This window comes from Echinops telfairi, unplaced genomic scaffold (genome assembly GCF_000313985.2).
Source record: "Echinops telfairi isolate 266 unplaced genomic scaffold, ASM31398v2 ScPeMD7_70;HRSCAF=299, whole genome shotgun sequence".
In the NCBI taxonomy this organism is placed as follows: Eukaryota; Metazoa; Chordata; class Mammalia; order Afrosoricida; family Tenrecidae; genus Echinops; species Echinops telfairi.
Window position 1 is genome coordinate 13,070,852 of NW_022103968.1, and position 9,177 is coordinate 13,080,028.

Consider the following 9,177-nt stretch of genomic DNA (forward strand, 5'->3'; position numbering starts at 1 on the left):
GGAATCTACAACCATGCTCTTGCCCCTCAAGGCATGTTTTTTGTTCCACAAACTCAAATTACTGAAAAGGAACATGATTTGAATCCTCGGAGGCTGCCAAAGCTTCGGTTTGACCTGATGTAAATCAAAGCTCAGATTCTTCAGGGGAGGGTTGGGGCGATGGAAACAGGACCCACAGAAGCGCATCCCTTAGATGGAGGATCTGTCGAGATGCAATAGCTTCAGAGTTTGATGTTCTTGCTTAATGAAGATTTTCTATGATTTTGTAGCAGTATGTTTGCCATCCATTCTTATATGCACACACAGGGTTTTATTTTGTTTGTTTGTTTGTTTTAAAAACTTAGAGCATGACCCATAATGCGCTCCGTGGCGAAGTCAATGGAGAGCTCTGCCTGCTTTATATCGACTTGCCTGTGCCTTTACCTTCCTCTTCACAACCATTAGGTGGTGTTTTCTTAATCAGGAAACAAAAGGTTTTTGTTTTCATTTTTTTGTAAATCCTTATTTGAATTGTTAAAACACTACTTTCTTTGGCAAATATCGCTTAAGTAGAGAGGAAGAAAGAATGGAAGGCAGATGGGATTCTCAGCAAAAGGCTGGGGCCCTGACTTTCTTGAAACCCTGAAGGTGACCCCACTGTCCCCTCAAAGACACCAGCAAATAAAATTAGTCCCTTACCTGCTCATAAGGAGCCCTGGTGGGGCTGTGGGGTAAACATTGGGTTACTAAATACAATGCAAAGTCAGCAGTCCCGGGTCAGCAGTTATTGTGTGAGAGAAAGATGGGACTCTCAGCTCCCATAAAGATGTATAGTCTTGGAAACCCTATGTAGGGTCGCCATGAGTCAGGATCGACAGTGAATTTGTTTTTGTTTAGTTTCGCCTGCTCATCAGAAATGTGTAACATGGAGGGCATACGGGCTGGTCCCCTCTCTTAAACCTGCAGACTTTGCAAATGACATCTCTGAGCTTAAGACTATTTATTGAGATCTTTGCCCGTGAAACTAAGGAAGCATTATGATCAAACGGACTCCTTGCTACAGCCTCGTCTTCCTCTTATCCTCGGGGTCATATTGCACACCCATATTTCAGTCCTTCACCCATTCATTTTGCCTCTACCATTTAAATATGGCTGTACCTTAAAAAACAGCTCAAACAAGGAAGAGGTATCAAATTCAAATAAAGGCAATTTATAAATATTTCCTGTCATTCTTCTACACCTGCATGCTCACATCACCAAGTTTGGTGTGCAAATCTCTAACTCCTTTTGTTTAAGCAGTTCCGCACAGTAATTCTTTTCCTTAACCTTGATCCTTCCCATTTCTTCCTAGCCTATAATTTTTAGAGCATCGTCTGCGGGGGTGGGAAGATAGGTAGAAAGGTGATTTTATAGCGTGGCAAATTATCATTATTAGCATGGGCTGCATTCATAATGGGCTCATGCTTTCTACTAAAAACAATTCCATTACCTGATAATTACCTGATAGGACAAACTTTCTCTGGGTCTGGGAATGCTGAAGAAGTCAAGGGTGCAGAGCTGCATGTGTTCTTATGATGACTAGGTCTTCCATTGGGCTCAATGGACGACTCTGGCAGTGTAGGCATTCCATGAGGGCCACATCTCTTTCTGTGATTGGTGGCTGAAGAGTAGCCCAGGTATCTGTCATTGCTTCCCATTTCACAGAGTGCTGACCAGATGGCTCTACTGTCCACCACTACCTGGACCTTGTTCAAGCACAACTTCAAGGGGCATGGACAGTGTGTGTGACTGGCTGTGTAACTCTGTGTGCTTTATTAACCTTTCTGTGTCTTGAATGCCCACTGAAAACAATTCCATTACCTGATGGGACAAAATTCCCTGGGTCTGGAAATGATGAAGAGAGATAGAGGTTGCAAATAGCCATGAGGCAGATTCCCTGTAGGGAAGGCTGGAAAATCAAATATATTAGACCAATGACACTAGTGGCACTAAGTGACTACAATTGGGCCCCTTACAAGACCAGATACTTACTCTTGGCTAGGCTTTGCATATGCACATGAAAATGCTGAGAAAACATCATTAAGGGGTTAGAACAAAAGATACTGTACCAGCTTGACCCACCAGTTATATTATCCTCAATCCAAGGACCACATTTTACAGCCCACAGAGTGTAGCAGTGGAAGGACATAAGGATAGAATTGAGTGGATGGAAGAAATTATTAGTGAAATAGAGGACAAATCCCTTCATATTAGTTTGTTTAATGAACAAACAGAAAACAGAATGAAAATAAGAGTTGCATGGGAGGAATCTGTACATAGTAGGAGCTCCAGACGAAGAGAAGGTGAATAAAAAGAACAGAAATTTTGAAGGTATGTTGGTATAAAAATCTCCAAATATAATGAAAGACAAAGTTCTAACCAAGAAGCCCAACAAGTCCCATATGTCATAGGCTCCACAAGAAATTTGTTGGTACATATAAAAATTTCCAAAACCAAACACAAAGAATCCTGAAAATAACTAGTGAAAAATGCAATATCACTTACAAGGGGGCACCAGTAAGACTAAGCATTGAAATTTGCGGGGGTGGGGGTGTGGTCATCAGAAAACATGCAGAGAAGAAGGTAATGGGATGATGTTATAAATTCCTGAGAGAAGATTTGCCAACCATGAACCATATATTCAGCAAAGTTGAAAACAACGATGAAACAGACTTTCCAAGATAAGCAGAAATTGAGCACTTTCTAAAAACCAGACCAGCTTTACAACAAATACAAAAGGGAGACTTTTGGACAGAGAACCAACAGCCTCAGACAGTACAACAACGATTGCAAAACAACCTTACCCAGATACCAACTGTATTAGGCCGTGTTCTCTAAGAAGCAAAACCAGGACACATGACACACACACACACACACACGCACGCACGCACGCACGCACGCACGCACGCACGCACGCACACGCACACACACACAGAGGAATGTGACAGCAAATTAGTCCACACAGCAATACAGAGAACTTAGTTCAACTCACTTTCGTGGGTCAGTTACTATACTGAAGGTCCTTCCAACTCACGGGCCACTAGCCCTAGGCCAAGGAAGCAGAGAGTAGAAAGATGAAGTGAGGTGTAGCAGAGGCCCGTAGTGCAGCATGGTGAAGCAGGTCATGGGGGAACCTCACAGTGTAGCCATGCGAAGTGCAGCATCTGGAGTGGTGGCAAGAGGAGCAGAGTCAGCCCACAGGGAGCATTCGTGGCAATGTGGGGTGGTGTCTTGGCGTGGAACAGCCGTGGTCCACGGGTTGGCTCAGCCAGGTGGAGCAGAGCACATTATAAGGCAGGGCAGCTAGATCAGGCAGCCACTGGTCCAACCACCAAGGAGAGAGGCAGAGGGCTAGTCTCCATTGGTGCATCTAGGTTGCACCTCCAAAGGAGGTCATCAAGCTGCCGCCTGATTGACAGGCTAAATCCCACCCATATCTTCTTACAGGTACCATGTTGGCACAAAAAGCCTAACTATAATACCAACCCAGATAAAAAAAATTCCCAAAAGTAAAATAAAACTACAAATCTAACTATAGGGAACCAGAAATGCTAAGCTGTAAATAATGACAGGAGGAATAAAAGGTATAGTTCTAGAACTTCCATACAGAGAGGAAGTCAAGAAGATTTTAAGATAGAAAGACTTCGAAATTTAAGAAGATGATGATAAACTTCAGGGTTACTACAAAGAAAATTGATAAATTTACCTATCAAAATACAGAAGAAAATTAAAAAGACTCAACAGAAAAAACCCAATAATTGATATAAAAAATCCATATACAAAAAGAACAGCATAGAAAATTAAGAGGAACAAAGAAGCTGTTAATGAAACAACACAACCAAGTGACAGCAAAGAATTTATACCTATCATTAACCATACAATGTGTGAATGGATTAAATGTACCCGTTAAGAGACAGGAAGTGGCAGGAGACAGAAAGTGGTAGGATGGATTAAAAAAACACAGCCTATCAGTATACTGCCTATAAGACAGCACTTTAGATACAAAGATATAAACAAATTAAAAATCAAAGGCTAGGGAAAAAAACATATCAAGCTAACAGTAGCCCAAAGAGCAGGGCCAGCAAGAACAGTTTTGGGGAAATAGTCTTCAAGTAAAAATTCATTGTAAGAGACATAGGAGGATATTTTATGATGACTAAAGGATCAATTCACCTAGAAGAGACATAAGATTTATGCACCCAGTGACAGAGCTCTGACATACACAAAACAAACTCTAGCAAAATTGTAAAGATAAATCGGCGGTGCCACCATGCTAGGAAGAGGCTTTAACTCATCTCTTTTGACAATAGGCAGAACTAGAAAGAACCCTGGCAAAGATACAGAGGATTTAAATAACACAGACAACCTACATGATCTTGTAGACATATATAGAACGTACCACCCACTAGTACATATTATTCTCAAATGCACACAGATCATTCTCCAGAATACACTACATTTCAGACACAAAGCAGCCTTCATGAAAAAAAAAAATCAACAAAGCATCTTCTTTGACAACAATACTATAAACTAGATATCAGTAGCAGAAAGAGCAAGAAAAATACCAAAACTATGCCAAGGCCAAATACGTGGAAACTCAATAGCATTATCTAAAAGCTATTAAGTCATAGATGAAATTAAAGTTTTAGAATCAAATGAGATTGAAAATACAACATACTTAAAAAAAAACTCTGGGACACAAAGCAATGCTCAGAGAACAATTTATAGTATTAAACACACACACCAAAAAGAAAGATCCAAAATTAACACTTAACAAAATGTAATAAAGTTTTGTCTCAATTTAATGGAGCAGGATTCTCAGTGGTTTAGCAGTTAAAACCTACTAATCTCCATAATGAGATCTGCTTAAGGGTGTGGCCTGCCTTCAATGTAAGTAGATGCTGTGGAAAAGCTCACTTGCTTTTCATGGGATCTGGATCAGGCATCTGGCTGTTGACCTCTGGTTCTTTGGATTTTGCCAGTGACCTACTGTGTTGTCTACTGATCCTGAGAGTTGTCAGCTTGCTATCTTACCTGTCAATCTTGGATTCATTAGTCTGCAGTCCAAAGCCTGCTGCCTGATCTATTGGTCTTGGGAGTCATCAATAGCCTACCATCTTACTTGTTGACCTAAGGTTCATTCACCTCTATTGATCTTGAGTTTATCAGCCCCTGAAGCTACATGACTCAGGAGAAGCTTGTAGCCTGACATTGACCAATAGACTTGGAATTTGCCTGCCTTTACTTGACCAATAGACTTGGAATTTGCCTGCCTTTACAACTGTGTGAGCCATTTCCTTGAAAGAAACATCGTTATAGATACATATGCAAGCCTCACTGTTTTGCTTCTTTAGACAACTCGGCCTAACACCCAACAATTTGAACAAATGGAGAAGGAACAGCAAAAGAAGTTATCAGTGACCAGACAGAAGGAAATGTCACAAGAAATAAAAAAGAAAATAGACAATAGAAATAATCAACAAAACTAGAAGTTAGTACTTTGAGAAGATCCATGAAATCAACAAACTACTGGCCAAATTTACAGAGGAAAAAATGAAAATATGTGAATAACCAAAATAAGAAATGAAATAGAGAAGATAACAGAATTGATTGAAATAAAAATGATCGTACAATATTATGAAAAAGTTGGACTCCAATAATTATGAAAATATAGAAGAAATGGACACATTTCTAGAAATGCATTACTTACATAAACTAACAAATCAAGGTAGAAAATTTAAATAGACCCATAACAAAAGAAGTTGAAAATGCCATTAAAAATTTAAAAAGCCAGGGCCAGGTGCCTTCACTGGGGAATTCTACCAAGCATTTAGAGAAAAGTTGACACCAATTCTACTCAAACTATTCCAGTATTGTTTTGGGGTACAAAAGAGACCCCTATCTCAAATATCATTTAAGGAGCACAAGTCTGAAAAGAGACAAAGACAAGACAGACACAGAAATACCATCCAGATGGGAGGGGCCATCAGCTTGAGGTCAAAGAGGCATGTGTGTTAGTCCAGGTAGACTAGAGAAGCAAATCCATAGGAACTCACACGTGTGTAAGAGAGAGTTTTATATAAAGGGTAATTGTATATTAAGAAAGCATCTCAACCCAGTCCAGTCCAAGCCCATAAGTCTGATATTAGCTCATATAGCTGACACCAATCTATAAAGTCCTCTTCTGACTCACGAAACACAAGCATTGATGCTGAATTCAGGAAGATCACAGGCCAGTGGGTAGAAAGTCTTTGGATTCAGTGGCATTGTAAGTATCTCAGCGCTGGCAGGGGTCTCTAGGTGGTTTCTCTGGCTTCAGAGGTCTGGGTGCATCCAGGTAGGTCCATGTGGCTTCTCCAACTCAAGGTACTAGCATAGTTCCGTGTGTCTTGTCAGCTGCAATGTCTTCCAGGGAGTGAGCAAAGAAAGAGGTATCTCCTGCCCCCAAGGAGGAAAACACCAGATTTCCAAGAATTCTCAGGAGAAGGCCATGCCCACACAGAGGCCATATTGGCTACATTCCAATTGACAGGCTTGGCTCTATCCCTTTACTCTTAATCCTCTCAAGTTCCAAATTGACACCAGATTATGTATCTACCACAGCATCCAGAGGTTTGTTGAGATACAAGGCTTTAAAATAGGGTTGGGAGGGCAAACGAAACTGTCACAAAAGCATGGTTGGTGGCAGATGAATACATGACAATTACAGGTGGGACTATAGAAGCAGGATGAGGCCACAATTTGGAACACATACATTGTTAGATCAAGGCCTACAAGATTGGTCCAGGGCTTTTTGACCAAAGCAATCAGGGTGAACCTGATAGGACTTGACTACTGACTATGGGACCCCTGTATGGTGACCTCCCATCAAGGACACACCCCTAAGAGACTGCCCCTCCCTGGGATGGCTGAAGAGGAGCAGAGATCATGTGTTTTCCCATGCACTTTGCCTGAGGGCAAGATTTCTACATCCTTGGTTAATGACCAGAAAGAACTCGGTGGAGGGTTATTCTATGTGGGGATTCTGCATATGGATTTTGGGCTATCCCCGTCATCCATGGTCTTTTACAAACTAGGGTACTCAGAATTTAAGCTCTAACACAGAACCTGAAAAGAAAGGACTGGTTCGTAAGTAATTGTGTAAAGTCAGCATAGACCTGATACCAAGCCAGGCAGAGGTACCACAGGCAAAGTAGGACATTGTTAGGTTGTTACTGTTCAGCTGTGTTCGGTTGGTTCTGACTCATAGTGTCTGTATGCACCACACGGAGAAACAATGCCTGGTCTTGTACCAGCCTCACAATCATTATAGCTGAGACCATTGCTGCAACCACGGTGTCAATCCATCTCTTTGACAGTCTTCTTCGTTTAACCTGACCCTCTCCACTTTCTCAAAGAACATGTCTTTTTCCAGGGACCGGTCTCTCCTGATAACATGTCCAAAGTATGCAAGAAAAAGTCTCTCCATCTTCTCTTCGAAGGAGCCTCCTGACTAGACTCCTTCCAAGACAGATTTATCTGTTCTTCTGGTGGCCGTGACACTTGGTACTTTCACTATTCTTTGCCAACACCATAATTCAAATGCATCCATGTGCCCACTCGACAGTATGAAAAACTGTGCGCCAACAAATTTTAAAATGTAGATGGAATGGACACATTTCTAGAAACACTTTATTTATATAAACTAACAGAAAGCGAGGCAGAAAAGTTAAATAGACCCATCGATCTTCCTCAAGTGTTTTAAGCCCTCCTTAATTCCAGCAAGCAAAGATGTGCCACTTGCCTCTTGCAGGTTGCTAGGATGCCTTCCTCCAGTCCTGATGCCACGCCCATCTTCATATGCTCCAGCTTCTCAGATGACTTGCTCAGCACACCGATCAAATCATTATGGTGAAAAGATACAACCCCGATGCACAGCTTTCCTCATTTTAAACCACACAGTATTTAAATTACATACATTACAGACAAATATTCCTCATGAGCATAGATATAAAAATTCTCCACAAAAAAATCTTGCCAATGATATTCAGCAGCATATAAAAAATAATAATCAGATTCCAGTAAGAGGAGACCACAGACGCAAGTATGTTTCAATATTAGAAAATCCATCAGGATAATCTACTACATAAGTAAAACAAAGGAATAGACTCATATGATCTCAATTGAAGCAGAGAGGGCATTGAAAAAGTCCTACCCCTTTTCATAATATAAAAAAAAATCCCTCAGCAAAATAGGAATAGAAGGGAAATTCTTTAACATCATCAAGGGCATCTTTGCAAAACCTATAGTCACTATTATTCTCAATGTAGAGAGATTGAAAGCATTCCCCTTCAAATGGGAATAAGATACGAATGCCCATTATCACCACTCTTATGCAATATATTGGATGCTGTCACCAGAATAATAAGTTAAAAAAGGAAAATAAAAGGTATTCAAGCTGGTAAGGAAGAAGTAAAACGATCTCTGCTTTCAGTTGACATGATCCTACACACAGAAGAACCCAAAGATTGCACAAGAAACCTACTGAAACTCACAGAGGGTTCAGCAAAGTGACAGGGTACAAGAGCGACGTACAAAAATCAGTTGCGTTTCTTCTACAGTAACAAGCAGAAGCCCCCATGGGAAATGCACAGACAGCACCATTGGCAATAGCCCCTGAAAGGGAAAAATGCCTGTCAATAAATCTAACCAAAAAAAAAAAAAAATCTACCCATGCGTTTAAACAACATCACATACAAAGGGAACCACAAAACACGACAGCAAGAAACCAAACACCCCTCCATACCTGTAGCTTTATGCCCACAACGGGAAGAATTAATACTGTAGAATGTCTGTGTTGTTGTTGTCAGGTGCCATCGAGTTGGGTCTGAATCACAGCGACCTCATACCCAGCAGAATGGAAACCCCCCTCCCCCCTCCTGCTCTGTCCTCACAGTTGTTCCTGTGCTCGGATCCATTGTTTCAGTCATTGTTTTTGTTTTTGTCTTTTTTTACCCACGATATACTGTTTTTCTTTTTAATCATTTTATTAGGGCTCATACAACTCTTCTCACAGTCCATACATGCATCAATTGTGTCCAGCACCTTCGTACATATGTTGCCATCATCATTCTCAAAACACTTGCTTTCTACTTGAGCCCTTGGTATCAGCTCCTCATT